This window comes from Polyodon spathula, chromosome 3, assembly GCF_017654505.1.
Source record: "Polyodon spathula isolate WHYD16114869_AA chromosome 3, ASM1765450v1, whole genome shotgun sequence".
In the NCBI taxonomy this organism is placed as follows: Eukaryota; Metazoa; Chordata; class Actinopteri; order Acipenseriformes; family Polyodontidae; genus Polyodon; species Polyodon spathula.
In genome coordinates this window covers 43736354-43763252 of record NC_054536.1, presented here as the reverse complement: position 1 = coordinate 43763252, position 26899 = coordinate 43736354, and the positions used below count along the sequence as shown (strand labels likewise).

The window sequence follows — 26899 nt, the reverse complement described above, 5'->3', positions numbered from 1 at the left end:
CTTGTCTTTTTGATGATGTCGGACAGGGTTCGACATCGGACCGGAAAGGGAAAATTGTAGTGTCAGACCTGGTCCGACATAGGGCTGCAAAGGGTTAAAGTGCAGCAGTAATTTTAACAAATGTTATATTCCTATGTGATTACTTCTTCGTTTTTTTTAGGTGCTTTGAGTTTGCTTTATTTTTTCTTTCTAAATTCACAAGATTATTTCGCTATCATGGCGATCCAGCACAGGTGACAAAGTAGTTCCACAGGGACCCTGAAAATGAAACCTACAATAGAGACCACATGCGTATTAGTTATTATTCATCTTGTAACAGACATGCATCACTTAGATAATCTGTATTAATTATATTCAGGTGCCTATACTGAACCCCCCCCACCACCACCCCCCCCCCCCCCCGACCCCCAAATTAGACCACTACCGTACTTAATTTTAAATTATTAATCTGAGAGTAATCAAAATATAACTACAAAAAAGGAAAACACTACAGTGGCCCCAACAATTAATCAAACAGTAACCTTAAGTTTCAATATTCAGGTATTAGGCTATTTAATACTTTTATTTTTTGCTCTTTCAAGATATATGCTTCTGCATTACAAGGAATTATGTCATGCAGCAGTATACTATAATGCCAAATGTGAACTACAGATATTGAAACACAATTATTGTGTTAAGTCCATTCATAATCTTTTATGTAGTAAATAGAAGACACTATGGACACTTTGCTGTTATTCGTAATTATAAGAAGAAAATATTTGGGGACATTTTATGCTTGGTTGTCTCAGACCGTATTGCCACTGTTGTTCACCATGAAGGACAATGATAGTAAAAATAACACAACAAAGTCTGAAAGTGTAGCCTATGTCTGGCAGTTCTGTGTTTTACAACTTCCACACATTTTATGTTTAAAGAAATTCAACTTTGACCAAATACAAAACATATCAGTATAGTGACCAATCTGTACATTTTCCATTTTATATCGCACGTACTGTATTTACACATTGGTTTAAAATAGAGATGTGAAAGGAATTACTCTTACCTGAACCTTGTAGTGGCTGGTGTGGTTTTCATGTTGAACTCTGCCACTGGCACACCTCTAGCTGCTACCTGAGTGGCGAACATGGCAGCAGGATAGACTACAGAAGAGATACCGACCTACAAGGACAAGGAAGAGAAAGCTTTGTTTCTGGTGCCAGTCTCTCAGATCAGGGAGTCTCTCTAGATTATAATAGACAAACCTTGGTATTGGAATGATCATAATCTTAGCCAAAATGAAAGTAGTTGCTGTTTTGACCACGGCTGTATTTATACTATGTACTATTTAATGTTTTACTTTCATTTATATCCCTATTTATTACATGTTCTATCACTTTTAACACTACTAAGGAACTATACAGAAGTATAATTCTTACAGTGTTCCAAGAATAACGACCATACCATCTACAGAAAATCCAATACAATTTATGGAAATAAAGCTATCCCGTTCCAACAAAAAAAAAAAAAAAACAATAATACTAGAAATGAAATCATTATACTTAGAACAAATTAACTTTTCTTTTTTAATATACATTTACTACATAAAATCAGTGGAACAAATCTAAATTCCCCTCATGTAGTACATAATCTGAACAATCTAAATGTAAAATAAGCATTTATCAACAAAAATAAATGAAACCAGGACGAACATGCTTAAGAATAAAAAGTATAGGTAACTCTAAAGCCTTTCACAATATGCTTGAGGTTACATCATTGACTCATTACAATGGGATCCGAATGATCCAACCACAGTGACACAATTCCGGGAGAATTTGCAGCACAAAGTTGGTGTGATGTGCCATTTATTGAACCAGCCATTATATGTTTTGCATACTAGAAGGCACTATATGGCTAGAAACTGTCCTTTCAAGAATTATAACTGAAACTGTTCACCAGCAGTTGTCACACTCTGAAAATCATGTAAGAATGTACAATCTACATAGTATGCCATAGAGTTCTAAAAACTAGTTAGAACTTGTTTGAAATGTACTTCAAATTGTTACACATTATAATTTAATAAACACGAAATTAAACCAAAACCAACTATGTTACATTACAGCAATGGCGAACAAGATTGTTGATGGGATTACGTCTAGTATGGGTTCACTATAAAAACAAAACAGACTACAAGTTTAGGCAACATACAGCATGCAGTAGTTATAGAACAGTAAATGTTTCAGTTTAATATTTAGGTGATTATTTTGCTAGAAAAATAATCTAAGCTTGGTACAAATGAAAAGAAGAAGGCATTCAGGCATAAGTGGAGAGGGGTGTTTAATAACTTACAGTTAGATAAGGTTTTGCGACATTGAGTTATTTACTCTCTAATTTAGACACTGACTCAAATGTATTTTGGGGGAGTAAAATGCAACATTACCTTGAATGTTTAATAAATATTGTACATGCTTTAATGCTAATATATGATTTAACTGCAGCATTACATTTTAACTGTAATGTTCCTTTGAACGACTGGTTTTACAATAAAAACAACAAATAAACACAAGAACTTTTTATTCCAACGGTGCAGATATAATATACTTAAAAAAAGGCTTGCATGAAAATATGATATACTTCTAATATTTTTACAAATCTGTAGTGATACTGTACTAATGCAAATAAAGAAACAAATATATTGTGTTCCTTATTGATCGACTTACTATAGCATTATAAAGCATCCAGTCTCCAAACACAGAATATTGTAGTTATTAGCAAAACTATCACATAGGTACAGATTACACTGTTGTTAGTGCAGCTGCTAAGTCCACATCTTTGTTAGGTTTTGTAAAAAATAAATAAATAAAAAATAAATAAATAAATATCCTTAATATCTTAACAAATCAAACTTTAACACACATTTAGTTGTTGCTATAATTACAAGTAACGTAAATGCATAGTATTATTAACAATTAATATGATTAAACCTTCAATGTGAGAACTATTACTAAAAGTACCCGACAGGACGACAATTTTTTTTTTTCTTAAAAACACACAAAAGGAACGCAATATATATATATATATATATATATATATATATATATATATATATATATACACCTTGGTAAACTCGACCATTTGGAGCTAACTCCACCTTAATGAGGGGTGGAAGCGAATTTTTGTTTACTCTTGGCCCCAGATTTTTTTTTTAATAGTAATAACTATTAATCCCATGTGTATTTTGAATAGATTAAAATTTCACAGGAGAATATCAGATTGATTATTAAGAACACTTGTTAAAAATGTGACTGCAGTAATGTTACTGAAAGAGGACTGTGAAGATGGAAGAAGGAGAAGGCAGCCTCTGCTTTTCTTTTTTGTGGTGTGGATGGAGGGCCATTTGAATTTGGATGGTTTGTTGCCACTGCCAGTAAGGATATGGGAATGAAGTTTGTTCTTTATGGTTCGCTTGCCAGTAGCTTCTGACGGATGCCTTATTTTATGTGACCCCTTATGAACATTATTTGTTGTGTTACAAGCCCAGTTTTGGATATAATATGAACAGAAGTAGATACTTCTGAATGGTTTGTATGTCTTCCACTTTACTCAGCTTCAGCATCTTTGAACCTTTATAATTGATACCCATCTCCTCCAGTGAGTAGTTGATGTTGTAGGAGGATGTAAATAAAAAGCAGGTGGGTTTTCGATAAGTATATTTATAGTGAAAGTACAGGTTCGCGTGATTGTTAAAGTCCTCAAACACCATTGCACGATTTCTTTTTTGCTTTAGTGTGGGAATGTGACAGGTTAGCATCATGGCCCAGGCTGTTACTGGAAGGAAAGAGACTGACAGACAGAAAACTGCAGTTTAAGTGCTGGTGCGCACGTTTATAAACAAAACAAACACAAAAACACGAACAAAATAAACTGGCATGAGGGCCAAAATAAAATGTTCAAACAAAAGAATAAATGACTTGTAGGCTGGACATTATCCTTCTCTACAGATAGAAAACAGTACAACAAAATCACAGCACAACACTCATCCCCAAACAAAGGATTTTGCTTCCTTTATTCATGTGGCCACTCCCGTTAGCATCAATTACCTAACTGGGGAATGGCAACACCTGTGATTGCTGGCAGGGACAGATTTAACCTCATCCCTGCCAACCTTACACATTTTGGTTTTTTTTGTTGAATGTTAGTGTTGCATATCTTTTGTTCTTTTTCCTGACTCAGCTGTTTTTATTGAAAATAGTTGGAAACCATGCTTTATAATAACAGGAGGGGTTAATGGAGTCCCTGCTTTTATCAATTTCCAGATAACCTTTTTGTTTACCTGTTAGCAGATTAATATTTCATTGATATTTTGTGATGTGGTTCTAACTATTAACTGTTATTTAAGTGTTAAGTGGAATCAGGGCCAGCCTTGTGTGGGGCCCTAGACGTGACCCCCCCCCCCCCCCCCCCCCTCACATTATGTCAATAAAACGGTAGGCTGCTGCTCACCTTCAGTAATCAAGCAAGCAAGCCATACTGCATGTGTGCTGTCACTTAAATGTAATAAAAACTGTTTACAAACATTAACCTTTTTATATAAATCTAAAATTATATTTGACCGATCTACTTATCAAATCCATGTGTAACAATTCACATTTGCATACTGCACATTCAGCTGCAGTTTTGAGTGTTCTTTACTTTTTGTTGTGTAAATTACACTAAAACAACATGTCCAACAAAACATCATGACGTTTCTATCTGAATATTCTAGCCCAGAAGTAGCTTTATTTTATACCACGCTGCATTTACCGGTGTACTTCCAAACATGTGATTTGTTGCAGTTACCTATTCAGAGCGTTGGTGTGCTGGCCTGTCTTACTTTAATACACACAATCTAGATTTATTATCGATTAATATAGCTACTCACTTTAAGAAAAGCCTCCAGTAAAACTTTAAAAGTCGATGCTGCACTGTCCTCCACCATGTCTTGGTTTTCTTTGGTGGAATGTAAAGAGACAGCTAACCTTTAGATGTTGCATTTTTAAAAATACATTTCGGTAACGCTTATATTGCCTGGCAAAAATTAATCTTCAATAGACATGCAATTTCATATTAAATTAATGTAAAATTAATATTTAATAAAATACGAAATAGCTGGTTTCTTGCTAAATGTCAACCAAATGTCGACTGAAAATGTAATTGCATATCATGTCCATTTATATTACGTTTGGTTACCCTTGAAAACTTGTTACCCATTGTTAACATGTCCTTATTGAAAATATAATTAATGTGACTTAAATGTTAATGGAAAGTAACAAGGAATGATTTAAGGTAAATTTAATGTGCAATTGCTTATCTATTAATTAAACATTAATTTAATATGCGATTGCATATCTATTTAAAATTAATTTATGCCATGCAATATAAAGCGTTACCCAAATTTCTTCTGATTGAGTGCACTCACATGAGGACGTCCACTTTGCTAGTCAGAAAGTGCAAATGAGGTAGCGTTGCATTGGTAAGCAGAAATCCATATTTTGGAGATGGTTATTGTGAAGAGCCTGAATCAGATTAGTTAGCTTCCCGAAGCAGATTTTTATTTGCCGGTTTGTCTAGATACGGCAGCAGAGCTCCTTGTTACCGCTTGACTTGACTATTATTTTTACAATGGCCCGACATAAAACTCGTGAGACTGTTTCCACTCTGAAGACGTAATTCAATTTGTGACGAGCACTGGGCCCTCTTAGGTGTGGGGCCCTAAGGCTGGCCCTGAGTGGAATTCACCAAAAGATTTACTATATCGAGAAAAAAATACATACAAAAACGTAGCAAGGACACATTTTTATTAAAACTAACTCTGTCTAGGTTTGATAATTACAAGTACTAAGGAAAAATGTTATATGTAAAAATGTATATATATAAATTGCATTGGCTAATGCGTGCACCTGTTTTTGAAAGAGTCAGGGTAAAAGGTTGTTGATCAGTTGAAGTTTACATATTAGGAGAGACATTTACAACTCCCCTTACCCAACTCACTCAGTTTACAGGATATTCCACCACTCCCCAGGATCGCCGAGTTGGCTGAAAGTGTCTATCATGTCTTAGGATTAAACTGAATGACCCTTGCTAATGCTTGCACGGGCTACTCAATTTAGTCTATTGATACATTACTCTAGTTTATTAGAAAGCTGACCTTGTTGCTTGTAGTATTAGTGATTCATTATAATTTTAACAAAGATTAAAGGCATTTTTTATTTGGAATTTTATTGTTGAGTTTTTTGTTTTACACACGTTCAGTAGCACCTGTGTGTTCCCTTAATTATTTTAATAGGCACTGTACTTATACACATGTAGACAACATTATACATGTTTTACTTGACATTTTTATTGTACCCTTAGTAATGTTATCAGTTTGACTTTTTTGTCTTATTTTAATGCAGTTTCTGTTTTCTTCTGCCACCTGGTGGCAGAAGTAATGAAGTGCTGCTGATTGAAAGTTTTTCAGAAAATTCCCAATTGCTGACATGCAACATCATCACGACAGAAACCTGTGGATACCACTGTACATGCTGTGTGCTCTGTAAATACATTTAAAAATACTTACAACAAGGCAGAGGTCACACATTTCAAGTTGCTCTTCCACCTGAGTGAAGACAGTTGACTCTAGTGTCTCGCCACACCACACAACACGGGGGTGTAGCAGGCCATTGCAGCTATTTTCCTCACACCTGCAAGTACATACGTTTCACTCTGCATTAGATGTGAGGATTTCTGGAGTGTTGTATAGCATATACTTTTAACTTCATCTGCATTATTAGGTACTGGTCATTTTTTTAACCCAGAAATTCTGGACACCCTAAAAACAATACAGAAATTGTTTACTTTTTTAGGGCAGGGGCATCAGGGAAAAACCTGCTTGGGGCCCTTCAATTTAATTTGTCAGTTTATTTCTACTTTTGAAACACTCAGTTTGTAGTTCACCTAAATTTATATAAATCATATTTAACTGGAGCATCTCATTTACTCTACCAAAATCACAGGCACTGATTTTCCTCAATGATTTCCTAATGCTTAAAAGCACTGCACTACTCCATGAGTCATTGTCATAGAGATCCCCCACCCCCGACCTGCAAGGGCACTGTGTAAAGGGAACAGAGTACCCTGGATGGATGGTCCGACAGTTCAGATTGGAGGAGCGGATGCGCTTGTTAACCAAAGTGTCATGGTTGACGGTATTTAAGTTGACACAGTGACGTGACCTGTTTCTTTATGAATGGTTAAAACAGGTAACTAAAAGGAGAACTGTGCTGTGGTATCGTGAGTGTTTGTTTTGTTTTTTCGTTATTATTATATACTGTTTGTTGTTATTTAGATGTCTAACATGATCCGGAGCTGTCGCCAAAGGCCAGCACAAAACCCAGTTCAACACCACTACACTTTGTTGTCACGAAAGAACTGAATTCACTACGAGCACTAGAGCACACACTGTGGACCTGTGTTTGTGTTTGTGTATGTGTTACATGTGGGTGAATTAAAACAGGACTGTTATTATTTAAGGGCCAACCCACGGATTACAAATAAGCAATACATGCCACTACATTGCTTCATTACCATTGTTATTATTTACTGTTGTTTTGCCATCAGGCCATTGGATTTAAAAACCATTAAACAACATTGCACCTGGATTATGGTTGTCTATCTGTTTATTAATCACTGCTGCATTACCTTCACCTGCATACAGTTAAACACTTTGCCACACTCATCCATAAGCAGTATTACTTACTGCAATTATAGCAGACCCACCTTGGCAGATTTTCAACTGGTATCTTGGCATCATCTGGATCTGGGGCACATAAAAAAAAAAAAAAAAAAGTGAAGTTAATATTGAACACTAAAATGGGCTTACAATGTTATATTATAACAGATGAAAGGTTTTCTTACCCCTTTCCCTCTAATGCAGGACATATTGGACTACTGTGATTCTCTAACATTTCTACAGGTGAGGCATCTGGTTTTGCATAAACTTCCTGTGAACAATGGGAAAGCATTGGGATAAGCAGAATGTATAGGCAGTTATTTTTTTTTCATACAACTAATGCTTTAAAAGTTATTTCACTTGAGAAAACTGAGCATTTGAATGGTGCATCAAATTTAATTGTTTTTGTTGTTGCTGTTGTAAACCACATAGCCAGTTTTGTATTGTTTTTAAAATTGGTGGACAACATAAACTTTCAATTCATGGTAAATAGACATTTCACAAATTAAATGTTAGATTGAATATCCAGTCTTTGGCCCCACATTGTCAAACTACCTGCATCTGTCCACAGTTACATAATTCAAACAGGACTTTTTTTAAATGGAATAAAACTGAAACACATCCCCTTTCAAAAATGGCCAATTCTTGCCGTGAATCTCCCAGATGTGTCTGGAGCCAGCTCTCTTTTGTAGCTCATCTATATACTGTGTGATGACTATAACTGTCCGGCCCTGCTTGCTGAGTCTAGCCTCATTTTGCAATGGCCAGGTGAGCAGGATTTGGGTTCTTGGTCAATTTCACCTCCGGCGGTAGTGGTAGAATTCCCATATTTGGGAAGGGTTCCTTGAAAATGCTTCTGGTGTGGCTAAATCCTTCCAAGAGAGTAAAAAGCAATGTTTAATGCTTAAACACCGCTGTCTTTATAGCAACCAGTGTATCTGTCACAAAATGAGTTTCTTACAGTATTTATTTGTATCTATTTGGTATGTCTGTCACCCATAAAATTAAAAACCCCAAATCATAACATAAGGAATAATGGACACCCAGATGTGCATAATAAGGCTGTAATTCTACCAAGGGTCTGTGGTGAAATAAATCACAAGTGTGCTAGCTCCAGAAACGCAAATCAGAATTAGAGCCTTGTGTGTACAGTTTTGGAGTATATTAGTTGTTACAATACATGGTAACATAACAGACAGAAACAACTGAAGAAGTGAGAAGAACACTGGAAAACAAAATTTAAGAAATTGCAAAAACAATTATTTTAAACCATATTTTTGTTTGTTACATTTTTTATGGTTTGGGGGGGGGGGGGGGGGGGGACATGGGAAAACTACATGGGGGGGGGGGGGGGGGGGGGGGGGGGGGGGGGGGGGACAATGGAAACACTACATGTGGCAGGGAGAATTTTTCTTTTAAGAAAATGAGCTTGGCTTTCTTGGTGGGTGGAGCTGGATGATTTCTTTATCACTCTAGAGCCTCTGATTTCTAAGGGCCATTGGTCTCCACTGCTCAACATCCCACAGAGGGCATGGGGCTGGGTAATTTCTTATCACGATTTTTTTGTTTGTTTTTCTAACAGCACTTGCATTATTTTGCTCTTCCACGAATTTTACAAAGCTTCGATTACATTTTGGTGAATCGATGTATCGAATTAGCACCCAGTTTTAAATCTCCTGTTGGCGGTTTGCAATAAAACCTTGAGTGTAAGTGCGCTGCTTCTAGTGCTAGTATGGTAGATTAGTGCGTTGCTAGGATACACATTTCAAGTCTACATTACGCATTGGCTAAGACAAATCAGAAGTAGGCCATTTCACTTTTTTTTTTTTTTTTAATGAAGGAAACACTTTTAAAAAAAAATCTTAAATCTACAGATTACCTTTGTTTCAAAGCATGTTATGTTTGGATTACATGGTAATATTATATAAAAAGAAGCTGAATTTAGTACAATAGTTACATTAGTCAGGATCTGACAGATTAGTTAAAATGCTTTGCTTTTGAACATAAAATATAAACAGTATTGAACAACCATATTTCAGAAATTACTTCTGTAAATATATAGTATTTATTATTATGTTAATCTGATGCGGACGCATGCGTATTCTTTTCAGTTGTTAAACTCAAATGCTTTGTATTTCTTTTATTACAATCAGAAGTGTTCTAATTTGAATGTAAGTTGTACCTTTTTGTTTAACTATTATGCACAGCAGTGTTTTTATTAGATCTAATGTTAAAAAAAAAAAAGTGTATCTATTTTTGAAAAATAGAAACATCAATGCACCGATTACCGTTGATAAATGTCTATACGATAATCGAATACGAAATTAGTGGTATAATTATGAAAAATTATATTTGGTATTAACAGTGCGTTGTTGTGTTTATATACTGGTGGTAGAATTTGTTTTTAAAAATTGAGGTTATCAGTTTTATTCTCATCCTTGTGTCACCACCATGTACAATAAAACTGTAAAGATTATAGGACAATTATTATTTAACATGCATTATATTTGCGTAACATTTTCTGCAATGTTTAAGCAGAAACATACTTGCTGTAACACAGAAAAGAACAAATGTATACATGTTATATATTTGAATTGCTGCAAATGCAGGAACTTTTAAAACACTACATTAGTCAAAATGGCAAATTGACAAATTATTGTATTTATTGTTTGCATGGCAAAAAAGTTTGAAAGCTGTACCATAAGTTCACAGTCTTCAGCAGTGAAGGTCCTGTTTGTGACATACCGAGAAAGTCTTTACTAGATCTGCTGGAAGTAGCCCTGACATTCTTTGACCAAATAGAAAGCATATAATGCGATGGGTTTAGATACCTCTCCATTCAGTATTTTTTTATGTGACACCATTTCTTCAATATTTTAAATTATTGCCATTCGCAGGTGACTTACAAAGTGATAGTGATAGTAAGTTGTTTTGTAAGCAAGGTTAAAGAAAACAAATGCAGTCCTTTGCAAATAAATAAATATAGTGCCGTGAAAAAGTATTTAATAACTGGTTACGCCACCTTTAGCAGCAATAACTGCCATCAAACGCTTCCTGTAGTTATTGATCAGTCTCTCACAGCGTCGTGGAGGAATTCTGGCCCACTCCTTCATGCAGAACTGCTTTTTTCTTGTTCTTCAACTACTCTGACGTTCTTGTTTGTTTCGGATCATTGTCTTGCTGCATGACCCAGCTGCACTTCAGCTTCAGTTCAAGGATGTGTAGCCTGACATTCTCCTGTAAAATTCTCTGATACAGAGCAGAATTCATGGTTCCTTCAATGATGGCAAGTTGTCCAGGTCCTGATGCAGCAAAGCATCCCCAAATCATGAACTTGACCGTTGGTATGAGGTTCTTATTGTGGAATACAATGTTTGGTTTTCGTCAGACATAATGGGGCCAATGTTGGCCAAAAAGTTCCAATTTTGACTCATCTGTCCATATAACATTGTTCTAGAACTCTCGAGGATCATCCAGGTGCTTTTTGAATGCTGCAAGAGACGAGCATCCATGATGTTCTTAGTGAGCAGTGGTTTCCGTCTTGTTACTCTGCCATGAATCCTATTTTGGCCCAGTGTCTTTCTGATGGTGGTGTCATGAACACTGAGCTTACTCAAGATAAGATCCCTGGATTTTGTTCTAGTGTTCTTTTTGACTTCCTGGACGACTTTACACCTTACTCTTGGAGAGATTTTGGCAAGACAGCCACTCCTGGGAAGACTCACTACTGTCCCAAACTTTTTCCATTTGTAAATATGGCTTTGACTGTGGTTTGGTGAAGCCCCAGAGCCTTAGGAATGGCTTTGTACCCCTTACCAGACTGATAGGCATCAACAACTTTTTCTAGAGGTCTTCAGGAATTTCTTTTGATCATGGCATCATAAGAACATAAGAACATAAGAAAGTTTACAAACGAGAGGAGGCCATTCGGCCCATCTTGCTCGTTTGGTTGTTAGTAGCTTATTGATCCCAGAATCTCATCAAGCAGCTTCTTGAAGGATCCCAGGGTGTCAGCTTCAACAACATTACTGGGGAGTTGATTCCAGACCTTCACAATTCTCTGTGTAAAAAAGTGCCTCCTATTTTCTGTTCTGAATGCCCCCTTGTCTAATCTCCATTTGTGACCCCTGGTCCTTGTTTCTTTTTTCAGGCTGAAAACGTCCCTTGAGTCGACACTGTCAATACCTTTTAGAATTTTGAATGCTTGAATTAGGTCGCCACGTAGTCTTCTTTGTTCAAGACTGAACAGATTCAATTCTTTTAGCCTGTCTGCATATGACATGCCTTTTAAGAACGGAATAATTCTGGTCACTCTTCTTTGCACTCTTTCTAGAGCAGCAATATCTTTTTTATAGCGAGGTGACCAGAACTGCACACAATATTCAAGATGAGGTCTTACTAGTGCATTGTACAGTTTTAACATTACTTCTCTTGATTTAAATTCAACACTTTTCACAATGTATCCAAGCATCTTGTTAGCCTTTTTTATAGCTTCCCCACATTGTCTAGATGAAGACATTTCTGAGTCAACAAAAACTCCTAGGTCTTTTTCATAGATTCCTTCTTCAATTTCAGTATCTCCCATATGATATTTATAATGTACATTTTTATTTCCTGCGTGCAGTACCTTAGACTTTTCTCTATTAAATGCCATTTGCCATGTGTCTGCCCAGTTCTGAATCTTGTCTAGATCATTTTGAATGACCTTTGCTGCTACAACAGTGTTTGCCACTCCTCCTACTTTTGTGTCGTCTGCAAATTTAACAAGTTTGCTTACTATACCAGAATCTAAATCATTAATGTAGATTAGGAATAGCAGAGGACCTAATACTAATCCCTGTGGTACACCGCTGGTTACCACACTCCATTCTGAGGTTTTTCCTCTAATCAGTACTTTCTGTTTTCTACATGTTAACCACTCCCTAATCCATGTACATGCGTTTCCTTGAATCCCAACGACTTTCAGTTTGAGAATTAATCTTTTGTGCGGGACTTTGTCAAAAGCTTTCTGGAAATCCAAATAAACCATGTCATATACTTTGCAATTATCCATTATCGATGTTGCATCCTCAAAAAAATCAAGCAAGTTAGTTAGGCACGATCTCCCTTTCCTAAAACCATGTTGACTGTCTCCCAGGACCCTGTTACCATATAGGTAATTTTCCATTTTGGATCTTATTATAGTTTCCATAAGTTTGTATATAATAGGAGTCAGGCTTACTGGTCTGTAGTTACCTGGTTCAGTTTTGTTTCCCTTTTTGTGGATCGGTATTACGTTTGCAATTTTCCAGTCTGTCGGTACCACCCCTGTGTCAAGAGACTGCTGCATGATCTTGGTTAGCGGTTTGTAAATTACTTCTTTCATTTCTTTGAGTACTACTGGGAGGATCTCATCCGGCCCAGGGGATTTGTTTATTTTAAGAGCTCCTAGTCCCTTTAACACGTCTGCCTCAGTTATGCTAAAGTTATTTAATACTGGATAGGAACTGGATGACATGTGGGGCATGTTGTCAGTCTCTTCTTTTGTAAAAACTTGTGAAAAGTAATCATTTAATATATTTGCTATTTTTTTTTTCTTCATCTATGATTTTGCCATTTGTATCTCTTAAACATTTAACCTCCTCTTTGAATGTTCTCTTGCTGTTGTAATATTGGAAAAACATTTTGGAATTGGTTTTAGCTCCCTTAGCAATGTTCATTTCTATTTCTCTCTTGGCCTTTCTAACTTCCTTTTTGACTTGCGTTTGCAGTTTCGTGTACTCTTTCTGCGTACTTTCTTTTTGGTCCTTTTTTAATGCTCTATAAAGTGCCTTTTTTCGCTGAATATTTTTTTTAATTGATCTATTAAACCATTTTGGCAATTTAGTTTTACTACAGATCTTTCTTTTGATGTGTCGCTAGAACCTGTGTGCTGACAACTTCACTCTGATGGTAAGGGCCAAAGTTAGTCAGATTTATATTGGGCAGGGCTGGCCCAAATCAGACCTGATTGTTAACCAAAGTATTCAAACAGCTGAGCAATCCCTTTAATTGGGTTGAGTTAACTGGGGGGGGGGGGGGGGGGGGGGGGGGTTTTCTAAATGTGAAAAATGCAGAAAATCAGACAGGGGGCAATTACTTTTTCATGGAACTGCAGAAAAATAAATACATAGCAAAGCATAGAAAGGTGTATTTGATAACTTTTAAACTTGTTATTTTCATGCTTGGTGATTGGATAGTGGATTGCTTTAAGCTTAGACTTTCCCCTAGCAGGAAGATTAATATGTCTTAAGTGGCCTATCATGGATACCAATTAAAAACAAAATAAGTAATGTTTCTTCACAAAACTTAGTAAATTAGCATAACTGGAAATTCATGCCAGTGGTCTCCTATGATTGCTGTGGGCTACCGACCTCAGCACCGAGCTTGAACAACTGTATAGCGTTCAAGATCTCTTAAACCTAATTCACAGGGCAAGATTTGTTTCACAAGAAAGAAACATGGAGAAAAAAACAAAACTGTTGGTTCCACAAGTTTGTTTCTAAAAAAAATAAAAAAAAAAAAAAATAAATGATGGGGCTTAACATCAGCTTGCTGCAAGATTAGAGAACGAAAGCTACAAAAAAGGCCTGGGTGGACTGAGGAATTTGTTGATATTCTGGACCCCCAATAACAAAAAATATAAGAACGTTCTGCAAGTGAAAGTCTTGCACTGGCCCTGTAGAATTCAGATTCAGATTTTTTATCGTTTGTGCGGGACTTTGTCAAAAAGACAAATGTGGGGCTTAACATCAGCTTGCTGCAAGATTAGAGAACGAAAGCTACAAAAAAGGCCTGGGTGGACTGAGGAATTTGTTGATATTCTGGACCCCCAATAACAAAAAATATAAGAACGTTCTGCAAGTGAAAGTCTTGCACTGGCCCTGTAGAATTCAGATTCAGATTTTTTATCGTTTATTATTATTATTATTATTATTATTATTATTATTATTATTATTATTATTATTATAAGGACAAATACATCACCCCTGGGGAATGTGGAAATCCTTGCGAAACAGGTAAGGATTTGATATGTTGCATTCCTAAGACTATACAAATGAGTGATTCTGCATTTTTCTTATAATGTTTTAGAGAATGTTAAAAAAGAATTTTATACAAATATATAAAGAATATTAAATCTTAAATACAAGTTATATATATATATATATATATATATATATATATATATATATATATATATATATATATATATATATATATATAAATTGTAGTATACGTTGTTATCATATTTGCTGCGTCTTATTTGTTATACAATAATACATAAATAAAATAAATCGTGTGTATATTAACAGTTACCGTTTTGAATTCAGACAACAGTATCAGTACCTACATTTAAGTCACATTCATAATTTTTATATAGCAGCTTAATCGTGGTTGTTGGAGTCTCCACCCTTCTGTTGAGCAGCTCACCAGCTGTGGGAGTCGGTGAGTTCGTTGAGCCAACACTGCGCGTCACTAGCTCTCAACGGTGAGTTTAGGAATGATTTTAAGAGCTGTTGCTTCTCAGCATTGAATTTAGAAACACAGTCATTTCGATATGTTGTTTGAATAAAATCATTGGAGGTATTTATAGATGTTTGACGGCATGACAACTACTTGTTACTGTTTTTATTCAAATCCATGATTTATTCTTACATGATGTATTGGTGTTCTAGACATTGTGACATCATTTTTACTTATATCTTTAAATCTATATTAATTGTGGCTAACATTATTTTATATAAACTTATATTTATATTATCATGCAATGCTGGCTCTGAGGATTAGCCTTGATTTGGCCTCCACAGTGCATTAGCATGCACAATTGTTTAATTAATTTTGTTTATTTAATTATTTTTAATTTAATTTATTGGAATTAATTAGTTAATTCTTTTCTGTTGAGTCCAGCTGGCATAATTGTGTTCAGTCTATTTATCCATTTAGTTTCTTTTATTCTTCTAAATGTTACATTGTCTAATTTTAGCTGTTATATTAATATTACTGTAAAATTGCAAACATCATTTATGTTATGTCCTTGACTGGTGAAGTGCATTCATTCATTCCTTCATTGGTTCATTCATTTTTTTTATTTCTAATTAATGAAAGGTGGTTCTGTTTTCTTTTATTTAAAGTTGTTCCAGTCTCTCCAACATATTTTATGTATTATATTTTTATATTTATGTTGTTGTATCCTTTTCATAACTTATTAGCATAAAATAATTTTATAATCTTATGAGTCTCTCCCACTCTGGTGGCCAGTTTATCTTTATCGATGTATTTTTTAGTTGGTATAAACTTAAATCATTTACTCAGTACTGCTTTTTGGGATGTGGTTGAAGTTTTCCTTCTGTCTTATCGTTAGTGTATTTGGTACCATTTCCATTTTTGGGTCTCTTACCTTTCTGTTTTGAATTCTCTGTCCTAGTCATGTTTAATTCTCTATTTTGCATTTTACTGTTTACTTTAAACTGGTTTATTTTTGCTGCTTTAGATGTATTTTGATCGTCTTTTGCAATTATGCCACAGTATCCAGATGTGCTTCCGGTTTCAGTGTCTTTAAATACAATAACTGAGTGTCACAAAGATGGCTGCAGTGGGTGACGTCAGACCAGAAACAGGAACCAACACAAAATAAACAGAGAGGTGGAGTTTGGTAAAGCTGAGCGCTTGGTTGCGCTCAGCATTTAATAAATGAACAAACAAAAAATAAAAGGTTGTAAAACAAACTAAACACAGGACACTTTAGCAAAAATAAAGAGACAAACAAAATGGACTACACAGACAAACATGATGAGCTGAACTATTCTTATTACCTCCGTCTCCAATCCCGTTCTCCACTCACCGAACACACAACCCAGAGTGAGTGAAAACATGCTGCTTTTATACAGCTGTACTGAGACTCGCTTGCTAATCAATTATTCAACTGGGGTCTCGGTACAACTGCATGTGAATTAAAAAAGTGCAATTCCCCGTGCTTGCATATTATTACATTTTACCTGCACGTGAAGTGCTGTGCAATCCTCGTGCCTAAATACAAATATACATTTTAAACCACTCGTGTTACACAGTCCCATTTATATCCCGTGTACCAATGACTATACACCAACATTAACACACTACACGTAACATATAACACAAATAAATAGCCCAGGGGTGGGGCACTTTGCCACACTGAGAAACGGTTATTGTTGTATAAAAGATTAATTGGATCTTACTTATTTTTAATAGTTTCTATTGTGCCTTTGTATTTAAAACAATCCTTATTCTTTAAGTCTGTGTATACATGTATGGGCCTATTTAGTAGGTCTACAGCTGCCAGAACTTCTGTCTCTGTAGCCCAAGAACCTATACTCCCACCACTTAACTTCATTTTTTCCATATGGGTCGTCGTATTCATATCGTTTTTTATTGATTTCCATTAGTTCTATTACATTATGTCTAATTGATCAATGGTCAATTTGTGAACCATATAAAACCACACATAAACATCTAAAGAAACAGTTCCCACCCTTCTCTATTTGAACTATGTTGTAACTATCATAACTATTATACTCACATTGCTCAAGCAATCTAATTGAAGTGTTTCAGCAGTATTTTCCTTATTCTTGTTTTGTTTGAAATTTTAATTTTCTCTAGACCTATTCTATTTTGTAATCCTGGTTGATCTAGTAATTTGTGTAATTTCATTAACTTTTTGTTGTTCAAATGTTCTAGTTTTTTGTTCTCAAGGTTTTCTACTTTACAAAGTAACTGTCTAATTTCTGATGGAGGGAACATGCAATTTATGTCACTTATAGCCATCTCTATTTCATTATTTATTTCTCTTATGCGTCTTGTTGATGTCAATTGGATGTCAAACATGGATAGTGCAAATTGCTCTTTTATGGAGTGTTGGCATTTGCATTTTTGTTGTTTCCTTTGCTTTTTTATTTGTTATTTATTTTTTTGGTGGCCATACAAGGCAGACTGCACTTGCAGTTCTTAAACATGTAGTGATGGCTTTCTGCATGCATTAATGATGTTATTAATTGTAAGCTTTACTTTGTGTATGTGTTTGCTTTTTGTAGTTAAGTTGTTTTTAATCATTATGTTTAAATTGTGTGCGAATGTGTTTTTATAGTCATTTTAATGGGTTTACTAATTAAGTTACTTTAATATGCTTTTATATTAACTTTCTATACAGTATTATGCAAGTTTTCAGCCACCTACGTGCAGTTTTACATAGCCTAACACGACTCAAAGTCACAGATGGGTGTCTGAGCTAAATGCCAAAAGACAAGAGACTAGAAGAGATAATGTGAGATGGGGAACTGTAATTTTGAAGAAGAATTTCTATTCTTAAAAGAAAACTACATGTAAAAACCAAATTCCCCAAAACAGCATTCCAAAAAGGTGACTTATTAAAATGCTTGCACGTAAACCAAGTTACAGAGCCCTTGATGTAATACACTGTTGTCTATATTTTTTTCTTTCTCGCTTTAGCTTAAAATTAACTTGAAAAAACAGAGGCAAAGAACATTGTCTGCAAGTCTTCTCTTATTTTAAATTATTACACTGTTTTTTACTGGCTTAGCTGTGTACTGTTTGTCTTATTGAAGATTATGATAACTCCTATAACAATCCAGAAGAAAACAATAAATACATTACTGTGACAGAAATAAAATTAATCTTGGTTGTGAGGGTGCTAAGCAGCAAGAACAGAGTTCTTTGGACGGGCTGGTCTGACAGTTCTTTTCCACGGTCGGGAAGTCGGCCAGTCTGGAAGGCGGCGAAACTGTGTTGTAAGAGTGCATTGACCCGGAAGGGAAATGACGTGGCAGCCGCAGATTGGAGAGGCGGTTGCACTGGTTTAACAAGGGGTCATGTGTGACAGCATAAAAAGGGGATGGAGAATCGTAATCTGTTCCTTCGCTTTGGTTAAGAGAAATAACCCGGAAGGACCCATGCAGCATTTGTGATAACCTATCGTGAGTGTGTGTTTTTTCTTGTGTTGTCTATAATTGTTGCTTGTGTATTAATAGACAGCTAACATGTTCCTGAGCTGTCGCTAAGGGCCAGCATAGAACCCGGAACAGCACTACACTATTGTCAGGTATTAAACTGTATCACCCACCACAAGCACTACAGCTTGCACCAAGGACTGGTGAGCGTGCTTGTACTTTGTGGGAGGGATACTTGTGTTTATTGTTTGGGACTGCAAACCTGTTATTATTTACCATTGTTATTATTTAAACATTGCTGTGTATTGTCTGGGATCATTGTTTGTTCACCAGACATGGATTGTATAAAATAATAAAAGTACTTTTCTAAACTGGATTACAAATCTCTGTCTGTTCATTGCGCACTGCATCACTCCTGCAGCTGTACACAATCAACCACTTTGCCACAATTGCATAAGAATATTTAATATAAAATAATTATAAAAGAAAGATGTAGTCATATATTAAATCATACAAACATTTGACAAATATTACTACACGGGAAGGTCAAAGACAAGAGGATTAACTTGAGCACAAATCCAGAGAACGATTCCCTACTGTGTGCTAAAATCATATACCTGGGATTGCCACTTCCTGCAGTAGCCTCCTGCTCCTCTGAAAGTAGGAACTTTCTGCACTGGCACCAGCTCCAGCAATGATTGCTAAGTGTTTGACTTTGGCAAAGATCTGTCGGAATTCAGCCATATCTCCAAGTAAAATGTCAATTGAAATGCAATACGTTATTAAAAATGTTGAGCTCATTAAGGTGCATTGCATACAAAACTTAATATTAGCCATCTAAATTGCTTTTGTGTGAGTCATTGAAATAGTAAATATTTTTTAGGTTAATGACGAGCTCCGTTACCCATAGGGGGAACTGTGTGCCCCTGTGACAGGAAGGTTGAGTGGTGTTGTCACAGACCAGTAAGTAAATACACTGGCAAGGTACTGCGGGCGAGTCACAAATGCGCTTTTAATTAATAAATTAATAAATAAATTAATAAATAAATAAACAAACACTAGACAGAACACAGAACAAAACACATTAACAAAATAAAACAAAAAGGACTATACACCCACGGACACATAGCAACCGACAGGATGAGACAGCAAGGAACACATCAAATCCCCCACCTCTCACCAGCATCAACATTTAACACTAGAGCCGTCAAGATTTCATACTACATACAACCGCCACACTCGCAAAATGTGCGGCTCCATTTTAAAATAGCTTCGATATGAAAATGAAAAACAAACGGGATACAACTTAATATTTTTATTTATGAACATCATACATAACATTTTCAGAGCAGATACACTGCATTTACATTGAAAATTAAACTTTCTTATTTTTTTCAAAAAGAGCACATACATAAACATGAAAAACTGTAATAAAATAAACTTTATGCAATAAACATCTGTGCAAACAGGTGTTGAAAGCTGTATGCACATATAAAATTATAAAACATAAATCGTTAGTTATAAAAATAGCATAAAACAAAAATTTAACATAACATGAAAGCGCTTTGAGTGAAACAGTTCAAAGGCTGTCTGTCTGTTCTGTGAGTTCTATTATACCTTTCTAAGTACAATCTAACTAGAAAACACGTTTTTCAACTGTACCAGTACATTTGCCACAGACTGCATTTTCACAGTGGGCACAGACATCACAAGTTCTGTTTTTATTGCATTTAGCAACCTGGCACTGTTTTTTATTTTGTGTGCCAGGGGGTGCAGTGCTGGCTGAAGATTGAGGAGCATTTGCCAGCCGGCTTTCGTGTCTCTTATCAAAATGTTTCTGCCGTAGCTCCAGGGCTAGCAGGAAAATGAAGTCCCTCTGAGTGATTGTGCTGTACAAAACCAAAGCATTAATGCCTGCCAGGTCCAAAACATTATAAAAAACAGCCACAGGCCAGCTGTGTGGACTACCTTTGACAAAATACAGCCATTCCATTTGATCCAGTATATCCACACTGTACTTCGTTGCGTTGTAAAATGAAACAGTCTCCGGGTTTGTTTAGCATCAGTCACGATGGTCACTGATTTGTGCAGAGAGCTTGGAATAAGCACTTTTTAAAAAAATTTTTTTTTACACCTGTACACATTCAAGGTGGCACAGTTGTTCTGCTGGAGGAGTATAGTGGAGTGCAGGGGGGCTCGCACGGCCTTCTCGCGATATATATATATATATACAGCTCTGGAAAAAATTAAGAGACCACTGCAAAATGATCAGTTTCTCTGGTTTTACTATTTATAGGTATGTGTTTGGGTAAAATGAACATTTTTGTTTTATTCTATAAACTACTGACAACATTTCTCCCAAATTCCAAATAAAAATATTGTCATTTAGAGAATTTTTTTGCAGAAAATGACAACTGGTCAAAATAACAAAAAAGATGCAGTGTTGTCAGACCTCGAATAATGCAAAGAAAATAAGTTCATATTCATTTTTAAACAACACAATACTAATGTTTTAACTTAGGAAGAGTTCAGAAATCAATATTTGGTGGAATAACCCTGATTTCAAGAGGAAGATGGATGGTCACTAGCCATCAAACAAAGCCGAGCTGCTTGAATTTTTGCGCCAGGAGTGGCATAAAGCCACCCAACATCAATGTGAAAGACTGGTGGAGAGCATCCCAAGATGCATGAAAGCTGTGCTTGAAAATCAGGGTTATTCCACCAAATATTGATTTCTGAACTCTTCCTAAGTTAAAACATTAGTATTGTGTTGTTTAAAAATGAATATGAACTTATTTTCTTTGCATTATTCGAGGTCTGACAACACTGCATCTTTTTTGTTATTTTGACCAGTTGTCATTTTCTGCAAATAAATGCTCTAAATGACAATATTTTTATTTGGAATTTGGGAGAAATGTTGTCAGTAGTTTATAGAATAAAACAAAAATGTTCACTTTACCCAAACGCATACCTATAAATAGTAAAACCAGAGAAACTGATAATTTTGCAGTGGTCTCTTAATTTTTTCCAGAGCTGTATATATATATATATATATATATATATATATATATATATATATATATATATATATATATATATATATATATATATATCAACTTCTTCTGTGAGGCCAAGTTATAGTAATTGTGCGCACTCTAATAAGGCCAAGTCTCAGGTAGTAATTGTGCGTTCTGCGCTTATTTGTTAAATAATTTATATAAAATACGCAATGCAAATATTTTTTAAATAGCATGTTTACACAGATGATCGTGAATAAACTAAAATATAAAAGTATAGATAGCATCTCGCTTTGTTTCAATTTGACAAATTTGTCAACACTACTCTGTCTTAAAGATCGCTCATCTCCAGTACAATTATTAAGAGAAAGTGAATTCGTAACTAAATAGACTACGGTGTTTCCATTGTCTGGTGAAAAAATAAAAACACAGAGATAGAAAATTCTACATAACGTAATGTATTATTTTTCTCAATAACAGTCGGCGAAATTCAGTGCTTACCCAGCATATTAACACCCCGCCTCTGCTCACGAATGATTGGACAGCTGTCAGACCTTTCACTTTTCATTTGGCTACTCACGCGCCTTCAATTTTCATGCAAATACCGTGAATTGCCTCTGCTTGCTTATTATTGGACAGCTGCGTAGAACTTGGCAGACATTTGACTCTCCTATTGGTTAAAATTACAGTTAGTACCTGCACTTGAAACAGACACAGTTTATGTGCCACCGCTTTTGTTGGAAAACTTGTTAAAAAGCGTTCTTTATTTTATTTTTAAACTGATAGATTGCAGATTTGTTAGGTTTATAGCATTCTGATTTTTTGGCAACATTTCACCTTATCTAAACTGTTCAACAGTTGAATCTATTTCATTCTATTTTTATTTTGTTAGCAAACTAAATATACTATAATTTCTTGGTCTTCAGGCAGCAAACAGTATATTTTTTAGCATCCGCTACATACCGGAAAACACTTTGTATAACTTGATTTTCAAGGCATTTTTGAGGAGCCCTTAAAAGCGGGGGTCGACTAATACAAAGGTGCAACGTATGTGCTGGTGTGTCTAATATTAAACTACTGTACCAGTGCTACAGCATTCAGATCATTTTGCTAGGTAGAAACATAAACCACTGTTCTAATTACACGTTTTAATTTGTTACTTTTAATACCCTTAGTCATTTTGAATGTTAAAAGTAAGGTTTCAGACTTTTGACTGTGGTTAAAGTTACCAATCTTTGGAATATGAAAACGTCACAGCTATACTGCTTCAGTGTTAACACAATATCTGTCAATCTCTATCAATTTACTTATTCCCACCCTCCTGAGCCATTGATTTGTCAACATTCAGACTGAACCTGCCCCTGGGATCCATAGCAAACAGCTATTGGATAGAAAGCTGAGTAAATTTACCAAGTCATCGATTCGTTGTAACTGCAATGCTATAATAATGCAGGTGTCTGTCGAGATTGGGTAAAGTAGAACAGGTCAGACAAAATCGAAAATGCTACACAGCAGGTTTGAAGTTACGTGTTGTTGATTTGCCGAAATGCATGGCAATCGCAATGCTGAAAAAACAGTACGTGACTGGAGACAAACTTGAAATGGCGAAAGAAAAAACGATAAGAGGAGGAAAGTGTTTATGACCCGGTGTATAAAAAAATTTGTTTGAATGGAGTGCAGTACTTTGAATGACTTTAATACATACTGTAACTTGTTCTAAATCGCAGTGCAACTAAGATGTTTTGTTCACTGGTTATTAGATGGTGCACTGTTTAGTTTATTGTTTTTTTTTTTTTTTTTTTTTTTTTTTTTTTAATTGATGCAAGCAGCACTGTTTGATACTCTTCTTTTATATTTGAATTAATACGTAAAAGCCAATACAGCTGGAAAGAAATGTTCAGTGAAGCAATGACAGTATGTTCTTGAACTTGTTTGGGTACCTGATAAGCTAAAATAAAATAGGTTAATACAGATGTGATGTAGGATGTATAATTTGATTCTACTCTGTTAATTATTACTTTTTAAATCCATTCAAGTATCATTTGTCAGTGGTTTAAACTGTTACTACTGAAATTTACACTACTGTCGTTGTATTATATCTATATTTTGACACTGCATTTAAATGTACTTGAAGCAATTTAGAAATTTTGAAAAACTGAAGTTTCCATCAGTTTAACTAAATGAAAAACAACACTGAAATGGAACAAAATGTTGTAAACATGGGTTATTTCGAAACTAAACCTGTGTATCTTTTTTTTTTTTTTTTTACAGTGTGGAGCAATTTTAAAACACTTTTTTTTACAACACAACAAATCACAAAACAATTTACAACATTGACAAAAAATTGAATTGAAGTCTCAAAAAGGGGAGAGCGATTTTTACACCAGTGCGACCTATACTACGATTTTTACAGTAATGTTGAGTGCAAATAACTATTTTGAATCGATATCTTTAATTGATATTTATATTGGTATTTACCTGAGCTAGGATGAGCCATCTCAACTAAACTTCGTTGTCTGGATGCAGAGCTTGTTAATCTGCACACATGCGATACCAGCCTCCTTGAGGTAAATTGAAGAAGAATCATTTTGAGGTCCTGGAAAGAAAAATACAGCAAATGTGTTATAACATCACATACTTACCAGGTGCCCAGTTTACACTTAAACAATTATTTGTATAAACCTTTTCCTTCTCCACCCCCTGATCTGTGAGCATGTGATGACATGGGAGGAACATGGGGCAGAGATCTGAAGTGAAGTGAAGTGAAATTCACAGGGGATGAGCCAGTGATTACACTGGGCTCTTGCAGCTGTGTTGGCAAGCTTACAGGCTTCTAAGTCCTCTTTCAATTTGAAAATAGCCATCAACTAATGGGTTATCACCGTCAGGTGATAGGATTATGCTAAGTGTAATATAAAAGCTGCCTTTAGGCGTCTGTAGCTCTGACGTCAGCGCCCCGCCCCTCGGGTGCTGAATGATTATGCAGAGCGTAGGAAGCCCAGCCTCTTTTGCTTTCAGCTGCTGATTGGGATTGAGCGTAATCTGTTTGTTGTTCTACAACACTCTGATTATTAAAAAATAAAAAATAAAATTCAGTGTTTGTACTCTCTGTTGCCTTAATTGTGCGTGGGAAGCTGGCGGCTGCCCCTTCCCTGGGTTTATCTCACTGAAAACCTAGTTACGTTCGCTGTGCGCGGACCGCAATTCACCGGGCTCGGTTTACCTTTAGCTCTCATATTCGACGTGCCGGCTGGCACTGCCCCTTAAGCACTCGGCTGAGTCGCTTATTCGAGCGTTCTCACTCTTTTCAGCTTGCTGACTTTGTCTGTCTCGCTTACTATTATTAATTATTATTATTAATTACTATTATTGTTCTGTGCCTGTGCACTTATTGTGCACCCCTGTGCCCTGTGCACATTTGTACCCGTCGTGCAACCCGGACAAGTGCTGTATGCTATGCCGGGTTTTCATGAATGTGGCTCTTGTAGCCAAAAAATGCCCCCAGAGGACCCGCATGAATTCTGTGTTTCATGCCTGTGTCCAGAGGTGGGTCTTAAAGGCTAGAGTCAACAGGGCAGTGGGGCTGGGATCTCCTAGCAGGGGATCTAATTCTGAGTCTGTTCCTCCTTCAGGTGGTACAGCATTATCTCCTGCCCACCTGCGGCTATCCAGATCACCCTCCCCATCTCTTGGGCGACGCTCTTGCTCACCTACCAGGATCGTGGGGCAGCTTCAGCTCTCCCCTCCTAAGGAGTGTTCACCTCCCGCGTGGAAGCGTGCATGCCCCAGGTCCCCTAGGGACAAACAGCCTAGTGGGATCTCCGCCCTCACGGACCAGATTGGTCGTTTTAAGGAGGTGATGATGGGACAACAGTCACTCATGATGAGTATGTTGTCGGCCCCTGGCACCACAGCTGCGCCGGTTCCCCGGCCACCTGTTCCGACTGTTGAGCCTGAGCCTGAGCCTGAGCTTGAGCCTGAGGCCATCACAGACTATTAAGAGAACATCCTCTCTCTGCAGGCATCTGGTGACAACGAGCTTGTGCAGTAGGGACCTTCTTGCAACTCAGTGGACGAGCTACAACAGGAACCGGAGGTATCTCCAGGGCCAGCGTTTGAGGCTTTGGTTGAGCGAGCGGCTCAAAGTGTATGGGTGGAATGGCCCAGAGATAAGGAGCCCCAGGGCTCCTGGTTCTCCTTGGTTAAGCCAGTACAGGACAGGACACTGCCCCCTTTCCCCAACTTTGTCAGGGAGATCCAGTCTTCCTGGTCCAACCCAGCATCAGCACCTAGCACGGTGGCTGGAGCTCAGGTTTTTTCTTCCATGCAAGGAGCAGAGGGTTCCGGCTTGGCAGCCTTTCCCCCAGTGGACTCTGCCATTGCGGCCCTCATACGGGCACTGGGCATTGGACCGGCCAAGGACCTACAATGTCCTAACAGACAGTGTCGGACAGCAGAGACACACCTCAAGAAGGCGTATGCCGCTTGCTCCAAAGCTGCCCGGCTTTCCAATCTGTTGAGCATGCTCTCTGTCTATCAGGCCATCCTTATTAAGGGAGCTCCCTGATATGGTCACGGCGGCTCACAGACAAGAGCTGAACCAGGTCTCTGAAGCAGGCTCCAGACTGGCCCAACTCACATCCAGAGTGGAGCGCCAATGCCTTGGGGAGCTGGTGATCACCAGATTGCAAATCTGGCTTTCTCAGGCTAGGGTTCAGGAGCAGGACAAGTCCTCTCTCCTGGATGCCTCTATCACTCCTGGCAGTATGTTTGGCCCTGCAGTGGAGGAAATGCTTCAGAAGACTCTGAAGACCAGGGAGGCATCAAGGCAGTATGTCCAGCTGCTTCTACGGAAGCCTGCCTTGCCTGCTAGGGCTTCCCCCCAGTGGGGGCGACAGCCTCCACCCAGGCTCGCTTATGCTCCTTCGTCATGCCCGGCAGCACCTGCTCCACAGCGCAGTCGGCCTGCAAAGAGGGGCAACTGGTGCCATAGGTGGGGCGGCAATCTCCAGCTTCCCAAGGGTCCCGCGACTGCACCCCCCGTGCGGCCTAAGGCTCAGCATCCCTGAATGGCCGCAGCAGCCTTCAACCCACCTCCCAGTTACTATACGGCAAACCAGCACCAACGACAGTTGGGTGCTCAAGACTATGCGGGCTGGTTACAGCCTTCAGTTCCAGTTAAAACCACCCCCCTTTCG

The 26899-nt window shown here is 37.0% G+C and overlaps 1 pseudogene; it reads right to left on the bottom strand.

Annotated features, from left to right (window-relative positions):
* Positions 1-195: 195 nt before the first annotated feature.
* On the bottom strand, positions 196-19428 carry LOC121309005 (annotated as a pseudogene).
* Positions 19429-26899: the final 7471 nt, after the last annotated feature.